The sequence below is a fragment of the Eucyclogobius newberryi genome, unplaced genomic scaffold (assembly GCF_026437365.1).
Source record: "Eucyclogobius newberryi isolate DKJ021-1_F unplaced genomic scaffold, fEucNew1.0.hap1 SCAF_6, whole genome shotgun sequence".
In the NCBI taxonomy this organism is placed as follows: domain Eukaryota; kingdom Metazoa; phylum Chordata; class Actinopteri; order Gobiiformes; family Gobiidae; genus Eucyclogobius; species Eucyclogobius newberryi.
The window spans coordinates 10,648,365-10,664,966 of record NW_027316278.1 but is presented as its reverse complement, the minus strand read 5'-3'; the positions used below and the strand labels follow the sequence as shown (position 1 = coordinate 10,664,966).

Sequence of the window (16,602 nt, the reverse complement as noted above, 5' to 3'; positions counted from 1 at the left end):
TAGTAGAGTTTTGAGCATGTTATAACCAACAAAAAATGTTTGCTTTGTTTCATCAAGCTAAATCTTACAGTAAGTAAAGATTTGAAACAAGAGGTTGAAGTTAGATAAATTTGGTAAATGTGATGTTTTGTGTGTTTTTTCCTGCTCCATTAACATGAAGCTGATAGAGTGTAAACACAAGTACCAGGCTCCGTGTGCAGCTGTTCAAAACACATCAGTCCTGGAATTGGAAGGGCATCTGAGGTAATACATATGCTCGCTGGGAGGAACATGCTGCACTGATCAAGAAGTGAAAATCCCAAAGAATCAGATATTTACCACAACAACAACAACAACAATAACGTTTGATGTCTTTCTGACCTCGTTCCAGTTCCACATCCAAGAATCATCGCTCTGGTTTAAAACAACTTAACAACCACATCCACTTCAAAAACCCGCCGCTGTCGAACTCTGTCACAGCCCTCTGACCGTCACAGACCTCTGACCGTCACAGACCTCCGACCGTCACAGCCCTCTGACCGTCACAGCCCTCTGACCGTCACAGACCTCTGAGCGTCACAGACCTCTGACCGTCACAGACCTCCGACCGTCACAGACCTCCGACCGTCACAGACCTCTGACCGTCACAGACCTCTGAGCGTCACAGACCTCTGACCGTCACAGACCTCCGACCGTCACAGACCTCCGACCGTCACAGACCTCTGACCGTCACAGACCTCTGAGCGTCACAGACCTCTGACCGTCACAGACTTCTGACCGTCACAGCCCTCTGACCGTCACAGACCTCTGACCGTCACAGCCCTCTGACCGTCACAGACCTCTGACTGTCACAGCCCTCTGACCGTCACAGATCTCTGACCGTCACAGACCTCTGAGCGTCACAGACCTCTGACCGCTACAGCCCTCTGACCGTCACAGACCTCTGAGCGTCACAGACCTCTGACCGTCACAGATCTCTGACCGTCACAGACCTCTGAGCGTCACAGACCTCTGAGCGTCACAGCCCTCTGACCGTCACAGACCTCTGAGCGTCACAGACCTCTGACCGCCACAGCCCTCTGACCGTCACAGACCTCTGACCGTCACAGACCTCTGACCGTCAAAGACCTCTGAGCGTCACAGACCTCTGACCGTCACAGACCTCTGACCGTCACAGACCTCTGACAGTCACAGACCTCTGAGCGTCACAGACCTCTGAGCGTCAGAGACCTCTGACCGTCACAGACCTCTGACCGCCACAGACCTCTGACCGTCACAGACCTCTGACCGTCACAGACCTCTGAGCGTCACAGACCTCCGAGCGTCACAGACCTCTGACCGTCACCGACCTCTGACCGTCACCGACCTCTGACTGTCACAGACCTCTGACTGTCACAGACCTCTGACCGTCACAGACCTCTGACCGTCACAGACCTCCGAGCGTCACAGACCTCTGAGCGTCACAGACCTCTGACCGTCACCGACCTCTGACTGTCACAGACCTCTGACTGTCACAGACCTCTGACCGTCACAGACCTCTGACCGTCACAGACCTCCGAGCGTCACAGACCTCTGACTGTCACAGACCTCTGACTGTCACAGACCTCTGACCGTCACAGACCTCTGACTGTCACAGACCTCTGACTGTCACAGACCTCTGACCGTCACAGACCTCCGAGCGTCACAGACCTCTGACCGTCACAGACCTCCGAGCGTCACAGACCTCTGACCGTCACCGACCTCTGACCGTCACCAACCTCTGACTGTCACAGACCTCTGACTGTCACAGACCTCTGACCGTCACAGACCTCTGACCGTCACAGACCTCCGAGCGTCACCGACCTCTGACCGTCACAGACCTCTGACCGTCACAGACCTCTGACCGTCACAGACCTCTGACCGTCACAGACCTCTGACCGTCACAGACCTCTGACCGTCACAGACCTCCGAGCGTCACAGACCTCTGACCGTCACAGACCTCTGACTGTCACAGACCTCTGACCGTCACAGACCTCTGACCGTCACAGACCTCTGACCGTCACAGACCTCCGAGCGTCACAGACCTCTGACCGTCACAGACCTCTGACCGTCACAGACCTCCGACCGTCACAGCCCTCTGACCGTCACAGACCTCTGACCGTCACAGACCTCTGACCGTCACAGACCTCCGAGCGTCACCGACCTCTGACCGTCACAGACCTCTGACCGTCACAGACCTCTGACCGTCACAGACCTCTGACTGTCACAGACCTCTGACTGTCACAGACCTCTGACCGTCACAGACCTCTGACCGTCACAGACCTCCGAGCGTCACAGACCTCTGACCGTCACAGACCTCTGACCGTCACAGACCTCCGACCGTCACAGCCCTCTGACCGTCACAGACCTCTGACCGTCACAGACCTCTGACCGTCACAGACCTCTGAGCGTCACAGTGTGGGAGAGCTGGCCTTACATTGTACTTTATGTACCGTGTCCGTCCGCTATAATCATGGCAGTTATTTGGATCCTCGGTGCACCGCGTCAGTCGTCCCACGCGCAGACGCCTGTTTAGCACATGGTTTGGCCCCGTCCCGAGTTAATTCTCTTTATAGTCCTCCAATTCAGAGAGATGATGGGTTTGAAAGTAAATACACGCGGCCCGAACATAGAAGCACATGCAGGCGTTCTTCCCGGGTGTTGCTATTTTCCGTCTTTCACTGGTCTGACACCGGTTGCCTGAGGTCACGAGGGCCCGCGTCCAGTGCGGTGCCACGTGGGGCGGGTGGTGAGGTGGCGGAGGGTCCCGGGGCAGCCTGGTCCTCACTGGTGCGTGAAGAGTTCAGGCGGCGACGGCAGCGGGGGGTCAGAGCTGCTCGCGTTGACCTCAGTTTCCTGCGGGTCGGACGGCTCTGCACGCGTCCTGCAGGAAGTGCAAGGACAAGCTGTCATTTTCTCAATTTGAGTCGTTAGTGTGGCCATTTTTAACCAGAAACGTTTAAAAATGTTAGAAATGTCAGATGTAGCCTTTGTTGGCCGGTCGTTTAAGTTAAATAGAGTTTCATAAAGTTTATTTGCTCTTTTTCTGATCTGTTCGCTCAGGTTTAGCAGTAGTTTAATGTTGTGTTTTTACGAACGTTACGAGCTCATTCTTAACTTAAAATATACCGTATTTTCCGGACTATAAGTGCAAAAAATGCATAATAGAGAAGAAAAAAACATATATAAGTTGCACTGGAGCATGAAATGCGTGAAAATAACAAATAATATCACATATAAGTCGCTCTGGAGTATAAGTATAAGTATAAGTCGCACCCCGGCCAAAACGATGAAAAAAGGTGCAACTTATAGTCCGGAAAATACAGTACTTGTTTAAAGATAAAAGAGATGCCGTATGTAAAGCATATTAGATGTAGTTTGTCCATCTACAAGTCGTTGTAGTAAGAGACAAACGCAGAAGCATTTGGCAATAAAATAAAAGATACCCAAATACTAATCAATATTAAAACTAGAATCAAAACAAACAAAAAAGGCTTGAACAAGTAAAACTGGAAGAAACCAAGAGAAAATAGGACCTTTCCTGAATAATGTTTGAATTTAAAGGGCTCAAGATGATATGACATTTTAAAACAAATGATTTTTTGTTGAAAATGACATCTTTTGTAAACATTATTTATTTATTTTTCTATCGTGATATCAAAATTATCAAAACTATTCCTAAGTATCAAAGTACTAAAGTAAAAGTACTGTACTTTGTAATTTACTTTCTACTCCACTACATTTTTGTGCTGGACTGAAAAGTAGAAGTACTTTTTACATGGTTTGAGGAGTTATATTAGCATGTAAAGTGATATAAATAAATAATGTATACATTATAATCCCCAGAACAACATTTACAAGCAACTGCACAATTCTTTATAAAATCACTGCATTCAACACTTTAAATAGATCACAAATACTGTGTGAAATACTTTACTTTTTACACTTAAAGTACATTTTTAAACGGGCCCTTCAATACTTTCAATAGATTTTTGTACATACTACTTAAACTGACTTATACTTAAGCGTTTTTGCTCCCGTACCTACGTTTACTGTCACTTAAAGAACAAAACTGAGTACTCCTTCCACTAATGCAATACAATAAGAAGTAACATTTTACAGTATATGTTTAATAGGAGCTCTTAAAGGAGAAGAGACCGTCCACTCACTACTTTCTGAACACTTTGTGCAGTTGTTGTGTGCTAAACTTCCATCGATCGTTCCCATTACTTCACAGCACAGTCTGAACATTGTCATGTGTCAGTGAGCGTCTTTGGCAATGGGAAAACCTCGTTACTCCTGTTCCTCTGCTCTGGAGTGATATCTCCCAGAGCACCCGGTGTTACAGAAAATCCGGTAACCTCATCCCCCCCGTCTGCTGTTTAACACGACTGCCCCGCGAACACAACAACCCCGTCTCACCGCCGAGCACCGCAGCGCTCCGTAATTGGTTTGAGAAAGTAGTTTGTGCCTGGAGTCCACACCCTTTATTGGACTTCACAGCCGGGACATGGTTTTGGACGGGCCGCGCGTTGACTCTTTTTTTGGGCGAAAGCCGCAGATGTGACGTGAGGACTGCGAGCGACCCGGAGCAGTTCAGGAACAGGAGAGTCAGCCGGCTCTGCACGGGGCCTGCATCGGAGGCCCACCATGGATTTAGCACAGTCTTTTAAATCTTTTAAGGCCGAATACATAATCTGCACATTTTATAGTGATTTTTTTTTTGTTTACGCTAACAGTCAATTGAGGTTCTTTTTTTTTTTATAAGAAAAGGGAGATTTTTAGTGTGAAATCAGAATCAATTAAGTTTTTTTTTTAACCCATATGTTTTATTGGCTGTAGGTCAGTATAGTGTGGAAATGGGGGAGAAGAGCAGGGAGGACATTCAGCAAATTGTCAGAGCTTGGAATGGATGTCCTGAGGCTTAGATTTGCACTAGAGCTGCTGTTTAATTTGGTGTCGTTTTTGTTTTTTTAAATTAATTTGTGATAAGAAAAGGGAGATTTTTAGTGTGTCAGAAATGGTGATTCGTTATTATTGCAAGGGACAAATAGACTATAAAGATTAGCAGATCCAATATGTTATCGATTGTTTGCAGCGGGACAATGCAAATCTAATTCAGTCACAAATGTTCATCATTAGACTTTAAAGTGCCTATGACAGGTTGGACTTACTAAAACACATTTGAAAATCATTATATTTATTAAAGATTAAGCTAAAAATACAAAAAATGTTTAGCCCGTTTAGCCGTTTTTTGGCTTTATAATCTTACTTCCTGATTGTAATGACATCACACTAAGAACGGTTATTATTAAGCAAACATTATAGTACACTGGGCCAAAACTCCTCTAGTGTCACAGAAATTCTTACTTTACAATCAAAAATATATGAAAACAACTTAATTTTGTTGAAGCAATGTTTAAATGGTCAGATGAATGTGTTTTTGTGTAAATCGTGCCAAAACATTTGAGATTCCGCAATACGTCCTGTCATTTCACCCTGGAGAGACAAAGAGCCCACGAGAATGGACTGTTTAGCAAGCTTTATTCGCGAGTTATTTGGCGCTCAGACCCCGGCGGAAGACGTTGCAATCATGGGCACTCCATGATCTATTTGTATTAGATGTGTCCCCCCGGAGCCTGGAGACTGGTGGTGGTAGATGTGAAGAGAAGGTAGAGGATGAGGGGAATGCAGAGGAGGAGCAGGGGAGGCGGTGGGTCGCAGTACAGTTTGAGCGGCCGAGCCATCTGCTTGAGGGCTTAAATGCGACCGCCTGGTGCTGATTGGGAGCGGGGAGGAGTCACTGGGAGCGTTGATTGGGGATGAGGAGCAGGTGCGAGGGCCATGATGCAGACGCCCCCTGTCCTTTCACCCTCCTTCTTGGCCGGGAAAAAAACTGCATAACCTCTTTGGGATAAGCGCAGAAACCTGGGAGAGTCCATGGTGAAGTGAGGGATCTGACTCTCACAGACGGACAGGCGGGCGCCCGCTTGAGTGCGATGATGGCGCTGGGGAGCGGGGTCCTTCCATGGTGGCCTTGAGGTAGATGGGTGGAGTTAGGTCTTCCAGGCTGAATTTACGCAGGCTTCATTTTCAATACATTTTTCATCGTTTCTTCACAAACACCAGGACAGGACAGTAAACTGGCCCTTATTCCATCTGCTGTACAATGTCTTCAAATCTGGAAGAAAATAATCGAGTTTCTGGCTCTTTATCACGGACATAAACTATGACGTATCAAATGTGTGCAGCGGGCAACAGAGAAACGTATCACTCAAAGTCACTCACCTTCTGTCCTGGGTATATTCATCCTCATCTTCCTCACATCTGGACGAAGGCAGGTACAAGTGCAGCTCCGGGACCGACCCGATCTGAACTTGACCTTCACGTGGATCCGTGGGAGCCGTTTCTGCGCACGCACATACATACAGTAGATGTCATTTACAGCACATCGGCAACGCAAACACAACTGTAGATCTTGGACAACGTTTCTCTCCTCGCAGATGAAACCGCACGCGAATCCCGACGGCTTGTTATCGCCGAAACGGCCAACCGCGACACAATTACGCAAACTGTAGCAATAACACACGCTGCTTTCAATCCAAATCACACAGATAGAATGCTCTGCGGAGCGGCTTTCATGTCAATTTACAATAAAATCGGATTATTTGTCGGAGTCTGCGAAAATAAGCACATGTGGTCGGGAGAAACGTGTCTGCTTTTGGTTACAGCTACATCTGCAATCGCATGGGAGGAAGCGTGCCGTGTAGTGGGCAGAAACGAGGGGAATCAGCCAAAATCCTCCACCCAAAAAGTTCACACGGAAGAAAGGCGTGTAATGATGATGCACCTGCTGGAGAGATATTGGAGACACGTGGCGTAGCAGTCTTGGAAAGTCCGGATTTGGCCCCGGCTCTTGGTCTCAAAGCCGGGAGGACTCGGGATTCTAGTTGGCCCTTGATGGTGGTTAAGAGCAGCAGACTGGTGGTGCTGGGTTGGTCCGGTTTGGGTGAGGGTCGCTCAGGGGAGGGCTGTCTGCTGCTCTGTCGGTGGAGGAGAGGACAACCGAAGCCCTGCACTGAAGAGGGTGGTCACATCGTCATCGTCATCATCATCATCATCATCATCATCATCATCATCATCATCATCATCATCATCATCATCATCATCATCATCAAACGACAGATCAGGCCCTACAGACGACCTGACCCAGCCTGGGGCACGTTTAGTCCTGGTATGGTCCCGGCCTGGGATAGTTCAGACCTGGTTGGAAATCTAGTCTTAGTTTAAGTCTGGCTCAGTACTGGCTTGTCAATTTTGAAAAGCAATGTTGGTAAGGCTTTAGTACTTTAAATTTGTTAGGGGTTAAGGTTGTTGTTGGGCTAGGGTTAGGGGTTAGGGTTGCTGTTGTTGGGTTAGGGGTTAGGGTTGTTGTTGGGTTAGGGGTTAGGGTTGTTGTTGTTGTTGTTGGGTTAGGGTTAGGGCTAGGGTTGTTATCGGGTTAGGGGTTAAGGTTGTTGTTGGGTTAGGATTGTTGTTGGGTTAGGGTTGTTGTTGTTGGGTTAGGGGTTAGGGTTTTTGTTGGGTTAGGGGTTAGGGTTGTTGTTGGGTTAGGGTTAGGGGTTAGGGTTGTTGTTGGGTTAGGGGTTAGGGTTGTTGTTGGGTTAGGGTTAGGGGTTAGGGTTGTTGTTGGGTTAGGGTTAGAGGTTAGGGTTGTTGTTGGGTTAGGGGTTAGGGTTGTTGTTGGGTTAGGGTTAGAGGTTAGGGTTGTTGTTGGGTTAGGGGTTAGGGTTGTTGTTGGGTTAGGGTTAGAGGTTAGGGTTGTTGTTGGGTTAGGGGATATTTTGTGTGGCTCTGAATTGTGTCATGGCCCGAGGCGATGGCCACGGTCCTAAAGAAAGTCTGGCCTTCAGGAACATTTAGTTTAACAGCCTTGATCTATACCATCAACACAATTGATTAGACATTGTTTAGAGAATGTTCATGTTCTTTTTTTTTAGGCTTTATTAGATATAGGAGAGTGTGCCATGAAATTGGGCCCTTTCTGACCATGTGAACAGTGACAGACGTATGTCACTTGTTTCACATGTTATTCCTTCATGCACCTTGCAGGTTGGGGCCACAGCGTCCAGTCTCAGGCCTCATGTCTTCACGTCTTTGTGTTGGCGTCCTGGTGGTGTGTCCCCTGCTGGTGGCTCTGAAAATGACAGCAGTCTGCACTTTGCTCTGGTTATTCATTTTTATGGAAATCTGCTGAAAAAAACAACAACACGGTGGTTAATTAATGCTTTCGCTTCATACTAAGTACAACCTCAACTATTTTACAATCCAAGACTTCATTAAGCGACCTGGTTTAAATACACGTTGCGCACTAATTATAACAGATATTTATCTCTGTTCTCTACTAATATTGCCTCACTGGTTAATAGACGGCATTCATCAATCAGGCATCGATTTCCCTTTGAAAATACATTACATCACAGCCAATTTGGGTTATGAATAATATTGTGTTACACAGTTTATCTATCTGTGGGAAACTTTTCATCCACTCGAAGCAAAACAAATAAAAACGTCACGAAACAGTTTACGAAAGGGTGTTCCCCTAATATTCGGGAATGAAGTCTAAATTATATGCTTCGTAACAGAAAATACGTCCAATCGTTTCTTGCGTTATGAATTCACAGTTCTCGGTGTCAATCAAATATCCAATGACTCATCAGTATTGTTAATTTAGTCATTATGTTGTTCCCACATTTAACGACTCTATAAATTCCTTCAGTTTTCGACGCCACAAAAGCGTCATAAAGAAAACGGAGTAACCTCAAACTGGCTGTTGTTTTGGCACTGCGGCCGCGGCGATTAGGAGGGCCACGGGTTTATGAGAAAGGTTTTTTTTGTCGAGAAAAAAATGAACTAGAGTGACTTCCTGAAAATGACAGAGGAAAATATACAGGAAAAGTGACTGAAAGGAAAGATTTGGGCGAAACAAACATCAGTAGAAATAGGATATTGTTCAAAGTACGATTTCGCTTCAATAAATCTTAGTTCTGGAAAGGTTAAGCAGTAAAAGGCCTAATAGTTCGTTATTAAAGAAGACAAATAAGGTTTTCACATAAACACAATCAAGTAATAAGCAATATTCTTATTTATTTAATTTTTCAGAGCAATATACTAATTTAATCAATGCAAATCTTATTGAAAAATAAAATACATACTGTTATTTTTTTAATTTTTCAAACACGGTGGCCAAAAATGATGACTCTTTACTTACCTACAATATTTTTAACATTCTTTTACTTGCTTTTGAAAGTCTTGTATTATTCACTCTTTAATATAACTTTTTACTTAAATTAATTCACAGTCACACATCATCACTATAGTTTTTAAAGTCAGAAAAGGCTGTTTTATTTCTTGTAAAAAAATCTTCTGTAATTTCGCCAGCTATTATTCCTACTTTAAGATTAAAGGCGGCATTGACTTGCCTGTACGACATTAAACTCATGCAATTATTCAATCACAACAGTTTTTATTGCTCAAAAATACCATGAAAAGTGGGGTCGCCTCTCCACAGCTCCGACCTGTGACTGGCAGCTGGTGCGCATGCAAGTGGTGCAAGATTAAGTCATGAGTAATTCTTAACAATGTAAAATTATGTGATTTTAAAAAGGAGAGACACTGTGTTTTCAATCCCAGCTACCGTATTTTCCGCACTATAAGTCTCACCGGAGTATAAGTCGCACCAGCCAAAAAAATGCATAACAGAGAAGAAAAAAACATATTTAAGTCGCACTGGAGTATGAAATGCGGTTGCAAGTGTGAAAATAACAAATAATATCACATATAAGTCGCTCCGAAGTATAAGTATAAATATAAGTATAAGTCACACCCAAAACTATGAAAAAAGGCTTATAGTCTGGAAAATACGGTACTATCATGTCCTTAAATCAGGCTCTTCTTCACCGTCAGTCAGATTTATCTACAGGACTGTGCGTTTTATAAGCTGTTGGCGCTGGCGGTTCACACGGGCCGCTCCCGGCTTTTAACTGTCTGACACTTCTTAAAGCGAACCAGAGCGCCGGCCGCTACAGTCCCCTCTGGAAGCCATTCGTCACTTCAGTTTCGGACAGGCAAAAGGTTATCATCGGGCTCCTAACACAAAACACGTGTGCGACTTTGGTTACACTTCGTAACGGTGTCTTTCAACGTGCTCCTGAGAATGTGCGGAGGGAGAATAATGTGCTGTGTTCAGTGTGTCATGGACGATCAGAGCTCCAGCGACACAAGCAACAGAAACGGGGACTTCCTCTGAACCTCCTGATCAGCGGTAGTGACGGGCTGTACCACTGGTTTTTGTTTCAATTCGATACCAAAGTAATACTATAGCAATAAGGATCCGATACCAATGAGTTTTACATTAAAATGTATTGAAACTCCTACACTATAAACCATTTTACACTGGCCATCATTATTTTTTTTCAACCTCAGCTTGAACTACCGTATTTTCCGGACTATAAGTTGCACCTTTTTTCATAGTTTTGGTCTGGGTGCGACATATACTTATACCGGAGCGACTTATATGTGATATTATTTGTCATTTTCATACTTATTTCATACTTCAGTGCAACTTATATATGTTTTTTTCTTCTCTATTATGCATTTTTTGGCTGGTGCGACTTATAGTCTGGAAAATACGGTAATATTAATCATAAATATATGTGCAGAAACCCAAAATATGAACAACGTATTAGAAAAATATAAACTAAACTGATTAGTGTCGATACTTTTCGATAACTCTGCCAGTATTGACATTTTGATATTTGGTATCAACCTGCCCATCACTATTAGTGGGTGTGATTCTCTGATTATCTGATTATGCCACTATATAATTTGTTTTAACATTCAGCATTCATTTTCGGGTCTTTTTAACATGTTTTTGATGTTCCATCCCGAGCTCTAGCTATGCTGCGTTCCAGTTGTCATCAGAGGTCGGAACCAGGACTTTGGACTTTCTATGTTCCAGTTGTCAAATCGGAAAAACATTGAGCAGTGGATTACAGTTTATGAACATTAACGAAGTAATACAAACCAGGAAAGTGCTCCAATCTGCCAAAATGCGGATCCAGTAAATATATATTTATCAACTCGGACAGTGTTATTATATTTGTAGTTTTTAAAGCATCGTCTCAAAGTGAGTTTTAGCTTTTGTTGACGTTAGCGCCATGTTAACGTTGGCGACATTAGCATCACAGAGCATTTAAAACTGCAGCGGCTCAACGGCAGGAGCAGCTTCACAGACAGCGGAGAGACTGTAGGAAAAACTAAAGGTAAAATAGTACAATAACTATCAATATTTCACCTGTTGGATGTTAAAATGGATCTAAACCCAGGGAGCAGCCATGTTGGATGGTCTAACTCAGAGTTTCCAAGAAGGAATTCCGAGATGTGACGCTGTTCCAATGTGAATTTACAAGAAAATCCGACCCCCGAGGACAATTATAGTAACACAGCAGCTTATCAAGTTGTTCCACAGTTCTTTTGTTTATTCTTTTGGCCGTTGCATCTCAATAGACCAAGTTTACATTTGGACAAAACCAGATCGTCAAACCAGGACCTCTAAACCAGACAAAGTGAGAACACATTTTACATCTCACATTATTGCAGCGCTTGTACTTTTCAAAAACCCTTGCGATCATCACATACCTGTTTTCATTCAGGTCCTCGTGTCTCAGCGCAGCAGGAATCCCACTGGAGTCCAAAAGTGCGGAGTTGAACCGCGTCCCATTTTGTAATGTTCCTCTAAATGTGTCTCCACACCCAAATCTCGCTGTGACGCGGCTGCTGTTGCTACGAGTGGAGGTTTTTCGGGTTTGTTTGCGGTCGGTAAGGGCCCGCGCTCATGTCCCGGGCTTGTCCGTCGTCATAGTTACAGCCTTTAGTTTGTGTCTGGCCCAAAGGTTGAATGTGATGTTACCATTGGCAGAGAATAACAGTGTGGAACGGCCTTATATCATAAAGTATAAAACAGCATATGACAGGTTAGACTGCACATTTCACTTTATATAAAATGATACAAATGTTACCCATTTTGCATCGATTTGACAATTTCGTGACGTTTATAATTGTACTTCCTGGTTGGACTCGAGCAGCAGATGTGACATAGAGCTTTGGAACACATGTACGATTTGGCACATCCTTAATTAAACTCGCACAACTCTTTAAAATGTGTTTATTGTGTGTTCTGTGGCTGAGGCTGAGAGTTAAATATAGTTGTATCAAGTTTAATCTTAGAAAAAGAAAAACAAGTGATCGTTTTTGCTCTTTTTCATCAAACTGAAGTCGGACTTTACACAGCTCTGTTCTGTTTATCAACACTTTAAACATATATATATATATATATATATATATATATATATATATATATATATATATATATATGTTTTACAGACTTTCAGCAAGTATTTATCAGGAAAATAATTGATATTCCAACCTCAAAAACAAGGTTTGTATGAAGTAGGGTGACTGTAACTCAGGTAACGACAACTTTTGCCTGAATGTCGCTCATTGATGACATCACAGAGGTATTCTGTTTTTGAAGGCTGCTCTACTTCCTGTAACTTTACACTTTACTTTTTCAGTTGTTTTTTTTTTTACTTGACTAGTGTAAAACTATGATACATATTTACCACATGTACTATCCCACCAAACTGAGAAATAATTAGATGAAACACGAGAACCTGTCATATGCACTTTAAAGGAGTATTCATATTATATTGTGTTTTGTAATAGTGCAATTTTGCTATTATCTTGTCAACAATTTACGTATCGTCTCTCCATGAATAAAGATCATCATTTTGACAATAGCACTTTAGACATTAGCCTTTTTCTTTTTGTTAGCTTTTGAATTCTTCCTCTTTTCACTTTGTTATGATGGATTTTTATAACGGATGATGCCGGCTGAAACGATCCACCCTCCTTATAACCGGTTTTGGGGTTTGACCAACTATTTCATAATCAATCTCATATTTGACAAACAGTTTTACGTAAGCCTCCAAAGAATTTCACATTTGTAGAGCAAGTGTAATTTCATCTAGACCGGGTCGACTTGGATAACGTTACAATTGTTTTAGAAGGGTGAGGTGTTTGACTATAATCCCAAGTGCATTATGTAAGTTGTATTATGATAACTGACACACTGACACTGTTAGAAACTGTGCAAACTCAAGTTAGACATTATGTCGTTTTGGCATCGTTGTTAAAGTCCTCCTCAGCTCCCTCTCTCTCTCTCTTTAGTCCTGTCAAATGCTTTTCTTGCACATTTCTGTCATATATAGTCATGAAATGTTACTTGTAGCATGGAAAAAGACTTCATAACTCAATATGACAACATACACGTCACATACACGCTATAATTTATCTCAGAATACAAATATATGGCCCAGGAATTTAAATGTCACTGGAACTTACAAAATAAAATTAAAGCCTCTGTGCTGTAGAAATGGAGCTGTGCTGTTATGGATTCTTGTTATGTTTAGATGGTTTTATCATATTTGATGCTAAAGCTGAGGGATTTGATTTTCCCAGTAAATCTGTCTAATAGTTAAATAGTTGTTCTCACAAAACCTTTGGCAAATCGTGAGCAGTGGCAGCTGGTCAGCTAATTTCAGAGGGGAACTGAATAAATAAAGTAAACAAACTTTATTTCCATTTTCCACGCAAAGCTGACCAGTCCCCAGAAAATCCCTGGGTTCAACATCAGTTGTGTGGCGATGCCTTTTTTTTGTTTTTTGACAGTTTTTTTCTCAGACAGGTTTTATGTCCCGGACACCATTTTCCCACCAAGCCCAGTCTGTAGATGCAGTTTTAAAAAGTAAACACAAAAAAAGAAAAAGAGCATTAGCTTCACTGCATCACTGCATAGCCGCGGCTACTTGCTGTACCAAACTGACAGAAGCTTCTGGTATAAGAAGATCCTCTTTTCTCTTTTTTAACCTCCTGTCTGTCCTTAATAGGAGGCTGATGTGTGCATCTACTACGTCATGTCTCCAGCGTGAAGAACGTAGCCTCATGGCGTAAACACACTACGCTTAAACGGGCGATGAACCAAATTGCCCATTTTAGACAGTTTTACTGTGGCTTTTCCCTGGCTAAAGATTCCCACTGCTTTTCTACCAGCCTCAGGGGGATTTTCCAACAGCCAACAATGATCGTTGAAAAGAACTGCAGAAAGAGTATCATATATATATATATTTTATTCTTTTACATATTGTCACGTTTTTTTTTGCTTTTACAAAACACTTCATGGGGAGAATAACTAAAATTACTGGGTAATCCATCTTAAATCGAGCAATCATAACCCAGTGTTGTATTGGCCCAAGCCTTGAAAGGAAAAGCTTGCATCAGAAGAGTATCTGGTGTAATATGTGAAATAATGAGGTAGGTTTGATCTTATTAATTGCGTTTAAAGCACTCACTGGCTCTGCTCTTTTCATTTCTGATGTGTTAACTCTTCCCCTCGTCCCCTCAGGTCCTCTTCCCAGTGCACCTCCTCTCAGCTTAAAACCAAACGAGGGTGTGCTTTTCCTGTTGTGGAACCTAAACTCTGGAACAGCAAAATAAAACCAAAAAAAACAACAACAAAACTCTGGCATTGCCTCCCACTCCATATAAACACAGCAGCTTCCATCCACCAGTTTAAAACCCTGTTAAACATGCATCAATTTAATCTGGCCTTCAACTGATTGTATGTAAATTGTGTTGAGTGATGCTTTTTATATACTGTGTTGTTGTTTTAAAGCACTTTGGTACACAGTTGTTTTGTAAATGTGCTTTACAAATAAATGGGATCACAACGAAAACCTCTTGTTTTGACATTTACACACTTTGTTCTGGATGGACTTGCCCGCTCCGCCCAACAATTTCAGGCACGTCTGTTTCCAGTTTGACAACGGGCCGATTTCTCTGATCGTTCACACCCCGAGCGTGAGAGGTTTACACTTGACCCGTGATGTGTTTCCTCCTTCTCCCCGGGTCGTTTGGTGGGGTGAACGGCCACCACCGGAGGAACATGGCACTGGTGAATAAACACTTTGTCACGGCTGAAAGTCTTGTGCCAAGCGAGCTGCGGTCCAGGCTGTAAAGAGTGCGTAATGTGAGCCATGTGTGGGGATTACACAGGGCAGATAGTTAATGGACAGACTGGGGCTCGTACCAAATCCCTAACAACAACGCTTCGACCCTTTCTGTTCGAAGTAATACATGCAGTCGGTGACATTTGTATTGGCTAAGTGTGCTGAGCTTTCATGCGCGGGCCAAACTCAATCATACCAGAACATGTTTACGGAAGAAAATCCAAACCGTTAAATTGACCTCTGCCATCTGTCATTGTCTGGCACTGTACGTCCAAGCTATGTTTTGATATAAGTTGATGTCAGTCTGCGAAAGCTAATTTAACGCTCGTGAAAGATTGCGGCGAGTGTTAGTGTTAGAGACGTATATAGGCACGTGACTGACGGAGACGCGGCTGGACGTTTTGCAGTGGTAAAATACATCAGAACAAACTTGAATTAAGGGCGTGAAAAAATGATATTGCGCTTTGTTGTTGTTGTTTACTGCTTTGTTGTTTTCAGCGGTTGATACAACTGCGTCCAAATTATAGCTACCACTCAGTAACGGTCCAAATAAGTGATTTTCCAAAGTGTTTCCAAAGCAATAAATCAATAAAAACGGGAAATGGAAAGGGAAAACATGTCTTTGCGATTCTTTTTTTCAGTTCTCACGGGTGCCGTTTGACTTCATGTGGACTCACTTTGGTCACAAGCATGAGCAGAGCGTTCATGACGTTAAAACCCACAACAAAAGACAATGCTTCAGACTTTTCTCTCCGTCAGAGCGTTCGATCTCGGTCATTTGTGGTTTGTGGGGGTACACCTGGCCTCCGTTAAAGCTCTGCGTCCCTCAAACACAAACCAGATACTTAAACCAGATCTGCTTCAAATATCAACAACTTGTGCTTATGGTTTGACAGGTGTAAACGGTCAGACCGCGTTACTGCCCCCTGGAGACCGGTGGTCCCACTGCGGAGATGGGCTGAGGACATGAGAACTTGGGAAAGGATGGAAAAGCAGAGCCGGCCCGAGGCATAAACAGTAGCCTCTCAAAAGTACTAGATTATTGTTGTTTGGAAACGTGAAACTAGTTATTTTTAAACTCTTTACAGCCGTCCACATGTACCGCTCACTTACCTAATGCGTTCCCAACATCCTCAATATTCAGCGCTATGAGTTTATGAGCACTTTTCTCTCGAGTTATGCCATCTCGGGGAAAGGTTAACAAATATTAGCGTGCTGGCGGCGTGCTTCTTCTGCTTTATAGAGAATAAAACGGTGCAGAAAAAGCACTGTGGTATCATTTTCACCCGAATACTGTAAAAGCATTGATATCTGTTATGGATATGATCTATTACAGGCAACAAATCTGGTAAGTAAAGTATGCCCTGTTTTTTACGTTTCAAAACAGTGAAAATGAGGTCCAGCACCTTTAAATGCACCTAATCATTAACTATGTAGCACAAAATCAGACAACGGAAGGGTTTAGGATCTAAAAATG

The 16,602-nt window shown here is 43.3% G+C and overlaps 1 long non-coding RNA gene across 1 annotated transcript; it reads right to left on the bottom strand.

The window, feature by feature from the left end:
• Window positions 1–4,921: 4,921 nt before the first annotated feature.
• LOC140347303 (uncharacterized) lies at window positions 4,922–7,071 on the bottom strand. The gene is made up of 3 exons (XR_011924368.1): window positions 6,848–7,071; window positions 6,286–6,406; window positions 4,922–6,178 (listed from the first exon to the last, which is right to left on the bottom strand). It is a non-coding gene; the product is annotated as an uncharacterized lncRNA (long non-coding RNA).
• Window positions 7,072–16,602: the final 9,531 nt, after the last annotated feature.